The sequence below is a fragment of the Lissotriton vulgaris genome, chromosome 6 (assembly GCF_964263255.1).
Source record: "Lissotriton vulgaris chromosome 6, aLisVul1.2, whole genome shotgun sequence".
NCBI classification, from domain to species: domain Eukaryota; kingdom Metazoa; phylum Chordata; class Amphibia; order Caudata; family Salamandridae; genus Lissotriton; species Lissotriton vulgaris.
In genome coordinates, this window is record NC_141694.1 from 828,082,129 (window position 1) to 828,100,554 (window position 18,426).

Sequence of the window (18,426 nt, forward strand, 5' to 3'; positions counted from 1 at the left end):
CGCAGGGACGCAGCAGCGGGAAGGAGCGGGAAATGGCGGGAAAACAGGCGGGTGGCAGGGAGCAGGCACGAGGCAGCTGGCGGCCGTGTGGTGGCGTGGAGAGCGACCTGCCTGCGAGCAGGGTCAGAAGTAAGTAAGTACAAAGTCGTAAGTAGGGCAATTTGTTTATTCCCATCTACACAGTTCCCCGGCAGCAACTGCCGTAACCCCACGTTCTGTGTTCCACGCAGGGAGCAACCATGAGCAGGGAACAACCGGAGGCGGTACATTCCAGATACCCAATACAAAGACTTCACCGACCTCTGGTACCGTCACTGGAACAGTGGTTTCATTTGCCATAGAGAGGGGAATGCAACTGACTCCTTTGCTGTCTCCGTGTTCACAAGGCACCACAGAGGGCACCACCGCATCTCGCACCGCAACCCTGGTCTCACTGACAATGACAACTGCTGCCACGGAGCTACTGCTTGCACAGTGACTTGTGGGTACCACACTCCGCAACACCTCGCTTCACTTCGCCGCCCTGGTCTCACCAATGCCGTCGCTGCCCGCTGACTTTGACACCCATGACTGCTCCTTGGCTTGGGGGCACTGCTCGTAAGTCTCACGACGCACCACCCCATCCCACACTGCAGTCCAGACCGGCCGACGCCAGCTCCCCGCAGCCCACACTGTCACCTGCACCGTGATCTGTCAGCACATGCAAAACAAACAATTGATGGACAGAATGTAGAAAAATGTCATACATTCACCCCAGTACAGAGATCTAAGCCTAAATCCATTGTTTGTTTGCTCACCATGCCATTCCAGTTTGGACCCAGCCATAGGCAAATCAGTCTTGACCCTGCTTCCAATGGGAACAGTCCTCCCTGAACTGGAAACAAGCATCATAGGAACCTGGCCCTCATCAGCCAGGATAGCTTGACTCCAGTGGCATGGAGAGCACAGGATCCTTGTGACTGGGGGTGAATGTTTGCATTGTCCAGCATTCTGTCCATCAATTGTTTCTTTTACTTATGTCACCCTAAGTGGGAAGGGTATACTGAGACGTGGGTCCCGTGTTCACTACACCACTGTATTCAATCTAGCCTGGCTGATAAAGGGTGATGGCCTGAAACCAGTCCCAGGATGACCCTGTTCCCATAAGAAACAGGGTCAAAACTGATTTGCATATGGCTAGGTTCAAACTGGGGTGGTGTGGTGAGCAAAAGAATGATGGATTAAACCCAGATCCTTGAGACTGGGGGTGAATGTTTGCATTGCATTGTTCAGCATTCCGTCCATCAATTGCCTCTTTTGCTTATGTCACCCTAAGTGGAAAGGGTATGCCCAGACGTGTGTCCCATGCTCACTACACCACTGGATTCAAGCTAGCCTGGTTGATGAAGGGTGATGCCTTGAAACCGGTCCCAGGATGCTTGTTTTCGGTCCATGGAGGATCTAGCTTGGCAATTCGGGCTGGACTGTTCCCATAAGGAACCGGGTCAAGACTGATTTGCATATGGCTGGGTCCAAACTGGGGTGGTGAGCAAAAGATCGATGGATTAAACCCAGATCCTTGTGACTGGGGGTGAATGTTTGCATTGTCCAGCATTCCGTCCATCAATTGTTTCTTTTGCTTATGTCACCCTAAGTGGGAAGGGTATGTCCAGACATGGGTCCCGTGCTCACTACACCACTGGATTCAAGATAGCCTGGCTGATGAAGGGTGAAGCCCTGACACCGGTCCCAGGATGCTTGTTTCCTGTCCAGGGAGAATCTGGCTTGGCAGTTTGGGCTGGACTGTTCCCATAAGGAACAGGGTCAAGACTGATTTGCATATGGCTGGGTCCAAACTGGGGTGGTGTGGTGAGCAAAAGAATGATGGATTAAACCCAGATCCTTTTGACTGGGGTGAATGTTTGCATTGTCCAACATTCCGTCCATCAATCGTTTCTTTTGCTTGTGATCTGTCAGCACAGCAATGAGCACTGCCTTCACTACGCACCGCAGCCCTGGTCTCACCGATGTCGCTGGATGACTGTCACCGATCCACTGCCTGCACGTGACTTGAGGGTACCGCTCCGCTTCACCTCGCAACCGCAACGGTTGCCACAACCAGTCCACACCAACGTGATCGGCCGCAACGAAAAGGTTCTGTTTACTGGGCTGCTGACACTACAACTGATGCGGTCGGGCGGAACTGTTGGAGTGTGGTGTTCTCAGCACCGCGGTAGCACCGGATGGAGCTACCGACTTCAAGGAACTGCATTTTTAAGGTTATTCTTGCAAAGTGCATATTTTTTAAGTACTGTATGTTGGATTTCAATAGTTTTGGTCTTGCTTTGAATATATAAGTTATTGGATATTTTTCTAAACTGGTGTGGTGTCCTTTTGTAGTGTTTACACTGTTTTACTCTTGGTTATGTGCAAATGTTTTACACACTGCCTCTGAGATAAACCTGACTGCTCGTGCCAAGCTATCAAAGGGGTGAGTAGGGATTATTTCAGTAGTGTATTCCCTTTATCTTGACCAGGAAGAAGGGTCCCTACTTTGACAAAGGTGCAAACTATTGCCAACTAGAGACCTCCATTTCTAACACAGGCACACTTGGTTTATCCAGGCCCCTGGTCCTGTCCATGCAGCTATCTACCTTTTTTTTCTCAGGGCATAAGTGCGCAGTGATTTGTGGGCTACAAAAGGCCTGACTTGCATACTAACCATGTTGTGTGGAACAAATTCAATTAATAAATGTGGTTTAAATTACTGCTTCCAGTCACTAATGCTGGAAGCCTAAAAAAGTTGTAGAGATTTTTACAAAACTTGGTTAAAATATTTCCGCAGAGAATTTGTCTATCCAAGGCTTCCTTTCTTTTTGGGGTTAATTTTATGATTTTTATTAATCGAAATAAAGTGCTATTGACTTGACTTGACTTGAATTCACCCTTTCTGGTAAAAGGACCTTGCAGACTGTGGCTGAAAAACGTGTACATTTGTTCATTTGTATTTAGTTGTGGACATATGTTGTTTTTGGGGCTGTTGTTCTTTTGTGTTGAATAACTGCATTGAGCTGTGCTGAGCCTGTTGTGTTCTGATTTGACTATTTCGCTGCATTGTACACGGTTTGTGTTACGTCACTGTGTCTTGTTCTGTTTGTTACTGTAGAGATGTCGACAAATGTTGCTCCATGACCCTATTGTCAGGCAACTGTTTCCAAGAAGCTGAATGGAGTCTGATTGTAGGAGGATGATCCAATACACAATGGAACCACTTGGTGGCAGTAACTAGTAATTTAAGAAAATGACTTAAAATGTATTTATATTTATGGCTCTATAGGCATGGCCTTTATTTGTGAGACACCTGTCTGATTTATCCTTATTTACGTTTTTTTCATACTAATCACATGTATTGCCATTTGTCTTGTTTTGTGGAGAATATAAGTTCAGCGTGTATATTTCAACTTTGGTTTATCCCATAGATGAACGCTTACGCTTGGATACTTGAAGCATTTAAATGCTACAAGTAGACTTGTACAAAAAAACACACCAGCACATGTCATATCTTTTACATATACTACACTCTGCCCATGAGGGTAACTTACATGTGAGAAAAAGGAAGGTGGGGGCTTTTCAAATGGGTGCACTTGCCGGGTCAACATGGCAGTTACAAACAGTGCGTGCAGACACTACAGTGGTAGGTCTGATATAGATTTAAAGGGATACTCTTGTGGGTGGAACAACCAGTCATGCTGGGCCATTAGTAGGATTTGATTTACAGGCCTGGCATACTCATTGCACTTTACTAGGGACTTGCCTGCAAATTAAATATGCCAATCATAGACAACCAATTATAATAAAAATGTACAGAGAGTGTGTGCACTTTTGCACTGATTAACAGTGGCAAAGTGTTTATAACTACTTATACCTCGGCACTCCAAAGTTTAATATTATACAAGCATTCGCTTTCTGGGGAGTCAATTCCCAAGCATGCCCTGTTTAGAGTGTCCTGATTACAGAACTATAGAGCAAAACACTACCTAGGTCTATGAGTAGAAAGAGAACATCAAAATATTGCATTCGTTCAGTGATTTAATGTCCCATTTGAAAAAAGTTCCTCTCAATACAATTCTTATTAATAAGACATAGTACACTGTGGGAGCGCGGGCCGGATAAACATAAGAGGAGGCTGTATATAGTGTGCCAGTTTGACTGTTTTATTTAACAATTTAAACAAGGGTATTAATCTTGGGGTTCCGCGGCTTGGATCCTGTGTGCTCTTCTTTGGGGGGGTTGGCTTCGGGTCTCCTCGGTGGTCAAAATGGAGTAGCCTACAAGCTGGGTGGTCCTTCCCCAGGAGGCTCAGAAGAGAAAAGAAGAACAAGGAGCCATCAGTTCCAGGGTTCCCTTCCTTATATAATTGTCACTGTCACCACACCCAGTAGGTGATATGTACACAAAGGGATTGAGAGAGTGAAAGGACGGGCTGGTAATGTGAGGGGTATCGGTGCAGGGTTTGGCTAGGTCGGGGAAGTGAACAAGATTTAGAAAAGTGAAAGGTGGCAAAAACGTGGATGTTCTAGTAATTTGAGCAACCTGCCTACAGTTTGTCAGGATTCGTTTTACTAACACGGATAATAAGGAGAATATAAACGCTAGATTCCCAAAGAGAAAAGAACCATTTTAAGCAACCCTCTCTTTATCAGAAACCTCTCACCACCCTCCTGTACACCTGCGCACCTCACGCTACCCTACTCCCCTCTTCCCAGGTACCCAACACTCACCGGCTCTGCTACAACTCTCCTGAGTTGCGGCCACTCTTCAGCCACCTCCTGTGGGGACCACCAGTCATCGCACCAAGTCTCGTCTTCTTCTTCTCGTTCTCCTACGTCGCCTCCTTTCACGACTCCTCTCTCCTCGGCTTCTTCTTGCTGCTCCCGATCGTCTCGGCGTTCCACCTTCCTTCCGGTTTCTTTGCGCCTGTTGTTTGTTTCCTTCCCCTTTTTCATTTCCTTCGTGGGCCTACTTCCGAGGTTAGCCCTGCCCTCTTCTTCTTTGCTGTGTGAGAGTTCCGGACGCTGCACAAACAAAGGACATGGGGGCGTTACTGTTGTCCTTCTATCTTGGAGCCGCGTTACATCCCCGCCAGGTAAGGCATGGTGCTGGTGAATGCGCTCCGGTCGTGGCACTCGGCATGACGGGCTCGGCAACCCCTCACATACACTATATGGACAGTGTTGTTGCAGGTTCTTCTTTTCTTTAATCCCGAAGAACTGATGCGATGCAGGCATCCGACACGTGTTTCGTTACTGAGCCTAACTTCCTCAAGGCTTATTTTTCTTGTAATTGATAGACATCTGCGGCGTCTCGTGAAGGTTCTCAGAACATATATGTTCCTAGACCTGGTTTTAAAAGAACACGTGGTTTCCTTATTCTTATTATTGGTAGACATCTATAGAGTGTCGTAAAAATTCGTAGAGCGACTGAGTTTTTGGACCTTATTTTGAAAGACACTTATTTTCTAAATTGACGAAAACGGCTGATTGTACCCCCAAGGCCAGAAAGTATAATTCTTTCTTGGAGATTTAAGTATCTGAGCAATATTTATTTCTTCAGATATATTTAATTTGGAAGAGAGGTACATTTCAGGTCCTCTCAAAGCGGCAGCATGCTTATTTGGCAGTTATCTCAGAGATGTCTCTTCGGATCTGCGGTTTACGTGACAACTCCCCAAGAACCTATCAAAGTTCCCTGTATGTTGACTTAAGGACCCCTACCTTAGGCATGGACCAACCACGACTTTAGACTTGTTTTCCATGCCCGATCGCCGCGTGCTGCAATCATTGGACCTAATATTGTCCTGATCTCAGAGATAACTGCCAACTTATAATTGTAGAGATGAAGAGCACTTTTGCCTACTGGTATAGAGAATCCGAGGAAGCAGTAATGGACTGTGGGGGCGCTAAAAATTATTTTGGCACTGGGCGCCACCAGCGATAAAGTCGGCCCTGTCCAGGAGTGAGGGGAGTCAGAAAGCCCAAGAACATCAGCCTAATATTTCGAACTCCTTCACCCCTTCTTTGAATGAAAGTCTGGTTAGGCCTGCTCCACCTCAGTCCCTGTCTCAATGTGTCTGTTAAGGGTGCAGGGTGCCCTTAGTTATAAGCTGGCATCAAAAACTATTTGTCCCACTTGTGTCTCTTTATTATTTTTACTATAATTCTTTACTGAAGAATTATAGTAATAATAGAAATTTTTCTCTCTCTTTTTCTGTAATGTAGTCTTGACTATATTGCGAATTTGTCGACAATATTTTATTTGTTGTAAAGGATTGCTTATGAGTTTTTATTGAAGAACAAGAGAATTTTTAATAAAGGAATAAGATATTTTTGCAAGAAACAGGTCTCACAACATGATTGATAGTATGGATGATAATGGATTACATGATAGAAAATGGATAAGGAAGGAGACACAAGTGGGACAAATAGTTTTTGTTGATAGGTTCTGTAACCCTGTCCCTTTGTTGTTTAAAGGGTTGCTCTCTTATTTTTTATAAAAGCCCTTACTGATAAGGCCTGTGACAAGGAAGAGTAAGATTCAGGGTAACGGAGATTATGGGTAAGCGCTCAGGACGTGTCTTGTTCACCTGCCTTAGCCTCTGAACTCCAAAGAATTCAGGGGCATATTAGCAACAACTAGTGATATTTATTGCTAAATAAGCTTAGCGAAAAAAATTTTATCACCGCGCATCGCCGGATTTTATCGCAGAGATAACGTGCTATTAGCAACATTTATCTCCAATGCGATAACATTTCCGGCGATAGCTGCGAAATGCGTGAATATCGCTGGAAATCCAGCGATATTCAGGCATTAACGCCAATAGGTTCTTAACCTGAATATCCACCTTCCATTGGATATACAGGTTAAGAACTGGTCTGAGCAGGCGTTCGTTTTCAGCGATATTCGCGCTTAGCGCGAATATTTTAATCGCTACGCCTGCGTTGATAATAGGCGATAGCGATGTTAGCGACTGCTTTCAGTCGCTAACAGGTTGGGTACGCCCACTTTGCATGTCATTAGCGATAAATATCGCTGAAATGCAAAAGTGGGACGCAAACCGCTCGCTATCACCTAAAAGCTGTTGCTAACTGATGTTAGCGACAGCTTGCTAATAGGGCGATGAAATTATCGCCGCTTTACGGCCGAAACCAGCTGCAAAAGCGGCGATAATTTCATCCCGCCTGCTTTGGTAATACGCCCCTCAGTCACTCCTTGGAAGAGAGCTTTGCACCTCCAATTCCTTGCATGACACATCTACTCATCATGCTGACCATATGTTCCACTTAAAGAAAGAGGAGGTCCTCTCCTGGCTCTCTGCATGCAACCCAGGATGTGGTACAGCAATGAAGGAACTTTTCCTTGGCATTTCCTGACAGTCCGTGTCCATCTGGAGAAGTCCAGGGTCCCAAGGTGAAGAATAACTCATTCAGAGCAACAGGACAGGAAACGAGCAACCTGAGAGTCAGCACAGCTATTATTAACTGCCAACAAGAGAAGAAAAAAAACATGGCTGTGCTTCAATGCGATCGAAACACATTCCGTTTACATGTTCGCTCTTTTATTTTACAAATAGAATTGAAAAAAAACAAGAGATACTTCAGGCGAGGTATCCTACATTTCATTTGTAGCATTTAAAAACATCCAGCTGTGGTGTAGCAAGGGAGCCGTGGGCTCTAATATAAGAAAGGGAATTATCCCACTAAAGGTTTTATTGCAAAAAACTGCCACTAATTGGGTGAGGAGGGTGTTTCACACCTCTGGGCCATGGTACCACTGCACCTGCTGCGCAATTGTTAGCCCCGACCCTGATATCCAGTGCTGAAAATTAACTAGCCCAAGAGTCTCAGCAGGCAAAAGAGCATTTTTTTCAGAATATAGATAAATGAGAAAATAACATACTTTCTTTTTCATTTCTCCACATTGTGCAAAAGATGCTCCAAAGTGCAAGGAATTTCCTCTTTAAGGTTTAGCTAGTAGCCCAAGTATAATTAGACTAGCATCCTCCTTTGTTCACAATGCTTGACTACTAACTGGCCTCCTCTTAGGCTGGTAAATTGACATTTATCAGTTACTGTGTCAGTTTCACTCGTCCAATCTCAGTAATGGTATCATTTTTTAAAAAAATGCAAGGTATCCAATACTGTATCCCGGAAGCCGTCCTTGTTTCACCTTCATATTTGTTTCACTCCTAAGTAACAGGGGAGCGCAGCAGTCTGACGCATGTTTTTTTCTGGACTGTGTACACAAGATGTAGAATTGAGATACATTTTACAAACTAACAATAGCATCCATTCAGCATTCTTTCAAACCCGCCGATTTTCATGATTAAAAAATATAAACAAGGGGCCAATTAGTATGACAGACAAAAGGGCAAGTTATTGTTTTCGGGAACTCGGAAGTGAATTTGCTGTAAGCAGCAATTAAGCATATCCGGGTGGTGTGAACAACATCTCCTGTCCACGGACATGTTTTTACGCACATGCACTTCCTACATTTGTGTCTTTTAAGGCTGCACAGCACACAGAGGTGGGCACGGCCGCCCTCACTCAGTCAGCACCACGTTTTCCAACTGCCTACGCATACGTAGCGGAACAGTTTTACAACATGAACGTCAATTCACGATAAAGCCAGGGACAGAGGAAGTGACATCGCTCACCTTTTCATCTTGACATATAGCAGGTGTGACCTCTTTTTCCACCCCTTAGCTCACCAATACCAGCCCATTTGGAGCCAAGGGGCTTGAGCACAGAATACAAATTATAGGACGTAAATCGCTCAACAAAACGTGTCTGTTTTCTATTCCTACTGCTACGTAGCCCCTGAATGACGAGGAATAACAAGGGCAGCGTATATGGTGGCAAAGGGCAAGAATTGTAGTAACCGCTACCCCTGGGCACTCTCAGTTGATGTTCAGGGGTTACAAGGTCATTTGATCTTAGCTTTTTAGCCCTCCCCCCAAGCCCCCACGAGAACCTTCTCCACCTCTAGATACAGAGTAAAAAGAGAAGAGAGCCGTATTATCCGTCTGAATAAGAGTTATGCACACTTAGGCCCTCAGTGTGAGTTGCCTGGAGCTGCACCCCAGGGAATACTACTTCGGTCAACTGCAGATTTAGCGGTGTATCCGGGCCCGAAATCATAGGACTTTTCAGCTCTAGGCTCGACAATTACGGGCCCGGATACAACGGACCCTGGATCCATCAGTGGAGCTGGGGGCTTGAGGGACGTGCTGCTGTGCCAGCTCCTGCCAACCTACATATTTCAGCACGAAGTAGAAGAAACTCCTTCCAGCTGAATACAAATAATCAAATCAAATTTCAAAGCTTTATTCGACAGCATGTCATAAAAGCAATTATTCATCATAAGACTACACTATAAATACTACAAAGTTAAATTCATCATTTTTAAAAACTCATCAAACCATGGTGCTGTCGCTTACAAGGATTAAGAACAATTTATACAAAATGGATTAAAACAATTCAATTAAACATTGGTTAAAAAATTGATCGTACATTACTCGATGTGATAAAATTCATTGGCTAGCCTCTAGGGACTGCAAGGAGCGGGTGCGTATTATCCAGGCCCACCCTAGGAATTTTGCAACGGCTATCGCCATGGAGGGTGTGCAATCTGATGCGAGTATTCTTAAAGCCTCTACAAAACTGCGTGTCCCCAGGTTTGTACACACAGGTTTTATCCACTTACGATGAGGGCTTATATAAAGGGGACATACAAACAACAGGTGGGGTACATTCTCAATCATATGTTTACAATAATGTCATTTGTCATTCTGGTTTATCGACCATTTATAAGTAAACGCTTTTACTGGAAGGGTCCCAATTCTGAATTGAAAATACAATTTTCTTTCATAGGGCCTTTCTATAATGTCCCAGTAAGACTCACACAATGGTAGGGATTTAATATCAAGAAAACAACCAGTTAACTAACTCTGTGTTAGATCCAGTACTAAGGGCAGACAACCAAACCATGTTCCAGTAAATTTTTTTCAGGGTTATCTTTGACGGGAAACTTGAAGCATTTGGATCGACCCATAGGTGATCTAGTTCCAACTTTGTTAATAAGCCCCTTATTTCTTTGAGCCACGGGATAGAATGAAATCGATCTGCCCTAGTGATGTCCTTCAGGGCAGTGGCATAGTGAACTAGTTCAGGAGTTGTCATGATCCGTCTCCAATATAATAAGGGAAGTAACCGTGCCAAATCCTCTATTTTTTTCCTGCCAAGATCATATACAAGCGGTACAGTGGGGGTACTTTGGGGGACCCCAACTAGACGACGTAGAAACCTATTCTCCGCTAATTTTAATTGATTCGAATTGGAAAATCCCTACAGTTCCGAACCGTACAAAGAGGCACTTATCACCTTCATGTTATATATTTCTAGGGCTGGGGTGATTGGCTTGGTCAGAGAAGCTTTATATTTAAGGGCTATTACACCCGCCAGCTGGTGAAATTTTAAAACGGCAATATCAATGTGGTTTTTCCAGCTCATGTTACTCTGAAGGGATATTCCTAAATACGTAAAAGCCTCAACCTGTTCCAGTGGAATACCATTAAAATAAATGATGCCTTTGAATGTTTTCCGCTGATTCAGGGACATGAACTTGGTTTTGGAGGTGTTTATCTCAAGTCCACGCATCTGGCAGAACTCTCCAAATGCATTTACTGCCTTCTGGAGCCCACTGGGAGTCCGAGAAACTATCAGCGTGTCGTCCGCAAACATGAGAACTGGCACGCGTGCCCTGGCCAATACAGGAGCATCGGTGGGGGAGCGGCTTAGATGGTCTACTATGCGGTTGATGTATAGGGAAAACAGTGTGGGCGCCAGGACACATCCCTGCCGAACACCACGTTCAACAGGGAATGAGTCGTTCACCTCACCCTGTGCCCCCCATCTAATTCTTGCATAGTTGTTCTCATGCAAGCGGACAAGTAACGCTAACAGTTCCGGGGCCATCCCTGCTTCAGCTAGAACACTCCGAAGTTTGGGACGGGGAACTAAATCAAAAGCTGATTTCAGGTCTATGAACACCGCATAGAGTGTCCCGTTGGTTAAGGTCACATTCCTCCAATAGAAAGCTATGAAAAAAAAGACCTGGTCAACTGAACTAGTACAGGGTCGAATCCCAGCTTGGTAAGGGGACAAAATATCTTTTTCTTCTATCCAATATTGCAATTTGTTTTGCACTAAACGACCTATTATTTTTTGGGCCGAGTCAATAAGACTGATAGGTCTATAATTACTAGGTAGTGATTTGTCACCCTTTTTAAAAACCAGAATTATTTCCGCTCTCCATGAAGTGGGGATTGGCGCACCCCTAGCCACAGAATTGGCTAACCACTCAAAATACTGACACCAAGATGAACGATCACTTAAAAACACATCGGCAGGGATGCCATCCATTCCAGGGGCTCTGCCCCCCGACACACAGTCTAGCGCTAAACTGACATCTTTAATTGTGAATAGCTGACACTGATAAAAGACTGTAGGGGGTAGTGAGCACTCTCCTTCGGCAAGTTTACAGGCATATTGCGGTCTGGAGAATTCTACCCATTGGTGTTTGGCAACATTATTTTGCGGGGTTTGAGCTGTCCTTCCTCTATCCCACTTAACTATAGCCCAGAATTGCTTTTGATCCTTTGCTGTACAAGCAGTTTTCAGATCGCGCCACTGATCCTCATCCCACTGTTTTTTGGCTGCTTTCTGGGCTTTCCTATATATCTCCCTAGCCTTTCTCACGCCTAGGATATTCCTGGATCTGAGTTCAACACTTAGGTTCTGGCGGGCTAATTTACAAGATTGGTTGTACCACCCCACGTCAGGTAGATTTTTACCGACCTTATCTGATTTTGTGGTCTTCCTAAAGAACCCCTGGAGCTTAGTAAAGAAATGGGTATGAGCCTCTAGCATAATTTGGGGAAAATTTTGCTTGCTACTGTGGGTATTTATATTTCCCACTTCTTCGATTACCACTTTTTTAAGGTCCTCCAGCTTCTCTGGACTCTCAATTAATCTGCCCCCATTTAATATGGCGCAGGTTATACGAGGCAACAATATCTAGGGTGACTTAGCCTCCCCCCATGTTGGGATCTCTAGACCCCTTTTGTGCTTTGAATTCCATACAGAGTGGGTTGTGGTCGCTTTCCAACCTGTTTTTTACTGTCATATCGATCAATCGATCCCATCCTCTGACGTCCACCAGGAAGTAATCTATTCGACTGGAAGACCTGCCGTTGTCAAATGTTTTTTCCCCCTGGCGATCTGACTGGGTACCCCCATTGGCTGCTCTGAGTCCTCTCGCTAGGCATAAAGCCTTAAGTTGGATAGCTACAGCTGTCCACCTTCTAATTACAGGTAGATCAAGCTGAGGGACACCCCATTTACTGTCCTCCTCAGCAGCAAGAATTTGATCCTCCTGTCCAAGTGGTTCAAAGGTTGGTTGACATCACCTCCCACAATAATGGACAGCTGGGTTGGAAGCGCCTCAAGTTGGAGGTCAAGAGCAGATATTACTTCTGATGTTTGACCTCCCGCTACCCCCCTAGCATAAATGTCAAAGATTGCCACCCCATGGCCATTAGCCCATGTAATATTAACTGACAGTATGTCGTTTGACGGGGAATTAATTTGCTGAATTTTACAACATAGTGATTGGCGAATCCAAATTATCAGGCCCCCAGATGGGCGACCTTTGTTTTTTTTTGTAGCAAGTGCGTGAAAGTTAAGGAACCCCAAACGGTGTACTGGGATCACTGACCATGATTCCTGGAAAAGAATGATGTCAAACTGGTCAATAAAACGACACCATTCTGGAGATGTTAGCTTATTACTAATTCCTGCAAGGTTCCAGGAGAGAAAGGTCACCCCTGCCTCGACTGCCGAAAAGCGGAGAGGATCCTGTGGTGTTAAGATGCTTTGGGTAGTCTGGTGTGTCTGGTGGTGATACCTCACGTCCCGGGCTGTCACATATCTCTATTGAATTAGGGCAGATCAGTTGTTCAGGGTCAATGTTCTCTATCAACCTCACTGGGAACTTGGAGCCTCCCACCCTTTTTATTCGGGGCGTTGGAATGACATTGGTGAGAGGAATCCCCTGAATTATAGAAGCACACATTCTACCAGGCCCGGCTAGTTCCTTATACACAATGCTATCGGCCCACTCAAGTCAATCACATTCATTCAGGTCTGACAAAACCCCAAACCTATTTTCCAAGCTAATTCCCCAATCACTGGTTTGGGCACTAGTTTGGACATCCCTACCCCATTTATTTAACACTGGGTTCCACTTTGGCCTTAGTATGCTAGAATTCGCTGCACTTCCTTTTCTACAGTAGAAAAATTTAAGCGTAAGTGGAACTATGGTGCTACTCCTACGTTGCGGGGGGAATATGTTTGCCAGAACATTAGGGAATACATCTGAACTAGAGAAGTTCAAGACTACACAATCTCCCTTGAACTTTTTCGGATTGTTCCCTATCCAGGCTACCCTTCTTGCCATGTTAATTTCCCCAGCTAGCTGCTGTTTACCCCATGGGGACATCAACATATTGTTCGACAACCAATGCAGAGCTTTGCTAATCAAAGAGGTTGGAGATTCCACCTGGCCAGGCGCCAAAGGTGGTACGTTGGCCAGGACCAAGACCAGGGGAGAAGCTTCTACAATAAACTGGAATGAGCCTTTCTCTAGGCAAGATGCATTGGGTCTAGGTGGGGGATAGTCTTTGGCCACTACCTGGCCATCTTCACCTACTGGGTGTTGAGTGGTGGGAAGATTCAATGCTACTTTCACCCCATCCCCCACCACACTCCCAGGGTGCTACTCAATTGTTTCTGCTCTACTTGAAACTAGGGTTGATATATTGCCCACCTCCTCCACTGTCTTGTTTAGAAGTCCACCCAGTCTTTTTACCTCTGCCGTAAGCTGGTCGATTTTAGCCACCAGTGGTTTAATAATACCCTTGATCTTAGAGTCAACCATGCTAACTATTTTATTAATTTGCTCCTCCTCCATGACCACATTACCACCTTCCACCCCATCTACCTCATCATTGTCCACGATTTTGGGTGGAGAGGCTATCCTCTTTCTACTGGAGCGTGACCCACCATGTTTGGTCTGTGCTTTTCTGCATGTTCTAACTGCTCTGGTTACAGGCACAGGTGACAGGGTTTTGTCTGCTATGGTAACTACCTGAACCTCAGGATCAATTGCTAAGTCGACAGTTGGGGGTATGCTATGTTCAGTGATGTCTATTAAAGGGGGATCGATATCAGGGGCATCACTACTGATGACATGCAACGGGGGTTCTAACAGGGGGGATCTAACATAGGGCTCAACATAGGGCTTGACACGGGGGACGTGGGAGAGGGGCTCAATCCCAGTGACTGCCTTCTCTCGCTGTTGATTTTGCTCACAACCTGCACTAGGTAATTGTCTATGGTGTTAGACACAGAGGGAACCTTTTGTTTGGGCATGGCGCACCCAGTTGCTAGTGACACAATGGCAATCGATAGCGCTCAGCTAACCTTAAGCCAGATAGTGAATATCAATTTTAGCTGGCGCAGATAAGTCACAAGGTCGCAAGTAACCACGTTGCTAACAAGGAATAACTGGTCTTACTGCATAAATGTCACGGAAGTCCCACAGAACAAGGAGCAGAGTCCCTGGCCCAGTCCAGTCACGGACAGTCCCGGACTGTCTCAGACTGTCCGCCCTTTGTCCGGGCTTCGTCCGGGCGCTCCCGCGACGCGGGGCTGGACTTCAATTTAAAGCGCCTCCTGGCGCGTAGTGGTGGGCGGTGGCTTCCTGCCGCAGGTGTAGCTGGTCCTGGTGGTCCCCTCCCGTACTGCGGCCGTGCAGGATGACACAAGGCAACGGCGGCAGGGGGAGACCACAGGGCCGACAATTGCAGGAGCAGGAGGCAGGATTGCAGGGGCCCAAGAGTCTTCACAGCGTGTCCGGGAAAGGCAGCACCCGGTAAGTTTAGAAAAAGAAACACCCGCTCCACCAGGCTGGACTTCAATTTAAAGCGCCTCCTGGCGCGTAGTGGTGGGCGGCTGCTTCCTGCCGCAGGTGTAGCTGGTCCTGGTGGTCCCCTCCCGTACTGTGGCCGTGCAGGATGACACAAGGCAACGGCGGCAGGGGGAGACCACAGGGCCGACAATTGCAGGAGCAGGAGGCAGGATTGCAGGGGCCCAAGAGTCTTCACAGCGTGTCCGGGAAAGGCAGCACCCGGTAAGTTTAGAAAAAGAAACACCCGCTCCACCAGGCTGGACTTCAATTTAAAGCGCCTCCTGGCGCGTAGTGGTGGGCGGCTGCTTCCTGCCGCAGGTGTAGCTGGTCCTGGTAGTCCCCTCCCGTACTGCGGCTGTGCAGGATGACACAAGGCAACGGCGGCAGGTAGAGACCACAGGGCCGACAATTGCAGGAGCAGGAGGCGGGATTGCAGGGGCCCAAGAATCTTCACAGCGTGTCCGCGAAAGGCAGCACCCGGTAAGTTTAGAAAAAGAAACACCCGCTTCACCGGGCTGAACTTCAATCTAACCACTTGGATGCTAATGACAAGGGTAACTTGTCATGCACTGCCCATTCATTTCAATGGAAATCTCATTATATGGGCCTGATTCCGGTAGCGTCCAAGTGGTTAAAGCGCCTCCTGGCGCGTAGTGGTGGGCGGCGGCTTCCTGCCGCAGGTGTAGCTGGTCCTGGTGGTCCCCTCCCGTACTGCGGCCGTGCAGGATGACACAAGGCAACGGCGGCAGGGGTAGACCACAGGGCCGACAATTACAGGAGCAGGAGGCGGGATTGCAGGGGCCCAAGAGTCTTCACAGCGTGTCCGGGAAAGGCAGCACCCGGTAAGTTTAGAAAAAGAAACACCCGCTCCACCAGGCTGGACTTCAATTTAAAGCGCCTCGTGGCGCGTAGTGGTGGGCGGCGGCTTCCTGCCGCAGGTGTAGCTGGTCCTGGTGGTCCCCTCCCGTAATGCGGCCGTGCAGGATGACACAAGGCATCGGCGGCAGGGGGAGACCAAAGGGCCGACAATTGCAGGAGCAGGAGGCGGATTGCAGGGGCCGAAGAGTCTTCACAGCGTGTCCGGGAAACGCAGCACCCGGTAAGTTTAGAAAAAGAAACACCCGCTCCACCGGGCTGGACCTCAATTTAAAGCGCCTCCTGGCGCGTAGTGGTGGGCGGCAGCTTCCTGCCGCAGGTGTAGCTGGTCCTGGTGGTCCCCTCCTGTACTGCGGCCGTGCAGGATGACACAAGGCAACGGCGGCAGGGGGAGACCACAGGGCCGACAATTGCAGGAGAAGGAGGCGGGATTGCAGGGGCCCAAGAGTCTTCACAGCGTGTCCGGGAAAGGCAGCACCCAGTAAGTTTAGAAAAAGAAACACATAATACATTCCCTCCTGTCCGCCCAGACTCGTTTTGCCTGCCCCTGACATTTACCACCTCCTCAAAGCAGGTGGTAAATGCTCCCATATTTGGGCCTGTTGCTGGCTGTCAGCGTTTCACCCACATGATGAGCTTTGAATCACTTTGCCATTTTAAAAATCAAATCACGTGCAAGATTTTGTTCAAGTTATAATATGTTTTTGAAATCAGTTTTGTGGTAAAAGAGAATATTTACTTATGAAACAAATCAAAATGTTCTAATTTAAGATAGCTGTCTCCCTCAAAGTAGGCAGAAACAGACTCTCCTTTCAGACTACTTGTGTTTCCCCAGGTTAATGGTGAAGAACCTGGTGAGTGGAGTTGGCGGTTAGTACCCCAGCCCTGGGGTTTAAACGAATCTCCTGGTTGCTGCTAGTGTAGGATCCTATTTTTATGGTCAGAAAATCATGGCATATTAAGTGGAAGTTGCTGTCCCATCTTTATACCCTAATTACAGAATATCCTTGTGTATTCCAGTAGTTAACTTCTGTGGCTTGTTCTAGGCAGCTCTGGCCTTTTGCTATTTCCACTCAGACTGGTCAAGCCAGTGATTTTGTTACAAGTGTGAGCAGGGAGGCAATGAAGCTTAGATTAACTTCTCAGGAGCAACTCAAAGCAAGAGAAGAATGGCAAGGGGAGCTTCCCCACACCTATTAATGTTTGTGGGGTACCCTCATCCAGAGACAGTGGTCCAGGAAGGGGCAGAGGAGAACTCCATAGCCTCAAAGGGCCCCCCTGTCTCCCTACTGAACACTCCTCAGTCTGACTGTTAGACTTGGCATCTTTTGGTGTGTTTTTTCCCCGAGTTTTTGCTTTCTGCCCTCCCGGTTTTTACTCTGTTTTTGCTGGTATAACGTTTCTGCGTGCTTTTTGCACCGCTGATCAATGGTAAAGCACTGGTGCTCCTGTGGTAAATTGTGTTATGATTGGATGTGAGACTAACTTGTCAGCCCCCACTAACAGGCACTGCGAGTGCCGGGGCTTGTGAGTTAACCGCTGCTCGTGGGCCTGCAGCACGGATTGTGCCACCCACGTAAGTAGCCCGAAAAATATATAAGTGAATGAACTTTGGTACGCCTGAACTCAGCGTCTAAAGACGCAACCTTTAGCAAGTGTGCCCTTTTCATTCTGAGTTTATAAAGGCCACTTTTAGAAAGTGAGTATTATTTTGCTCGGTCATCCCGTGTGCCTCTATTGGAATGTAGATTGCCTGTCTGGTTTTTGGGACGACAGATGGCTGGGGAGCGGAGTGGCTCCTGATAGTCTAGGTAGATCAGGAAAGGGCTAACCAAACCTGGGTTACGAAGGGTGAAGAGGGAGGGAATCTCCTTGCACCTCAAAGGGCCTGGTCTGCCTCTGGCAAAGCCGTCTCCACCTCCTGCCAGGAATTCACGCCAGAGACGGTCCAACTGGTTCTGGCCGGACCCAGACTTTGTCTGCCCGAAAGATCAAAGGATTTTTGGATACAAATGCTGGGTCCCAGGCCCCTGAACTTTAGAACTCATCTGGAACAAGTACACTGCCAAGAAGAAGTGCCGGAGAAGCTGTGAAAGGAACAACTGCTTTGCTGGGTGCTTGGCTGGGCTTGGCTGACCTGCAGTGGCTGCTTCCGTCTTGGGCAGTGAAAGGCCTGGACTGGACTTTCTGCAACCGAATTGGTGAGACTCTCCAAGGGCTTGAGATAGAGCTTGCCCCCTGTTCACGAAGTCTCAGGAACAGCAAAGACTTCAGGTTCTTCAACCCGCAGCAGTGGGGACTGTGTGTTTTGTGGTGCAACCCGAAGAATGCCCCTCGACGACATCTACAACAACCCTGCCGAACCCATGTGAGGAACTGGCATCGATTTTCGACTATACAGTGTCTATAATCTATATTTCTGAATTTAGCATGATGTATCTAAATATTTTAGCATATGCACGCAAACATTAGCATAACTCCATT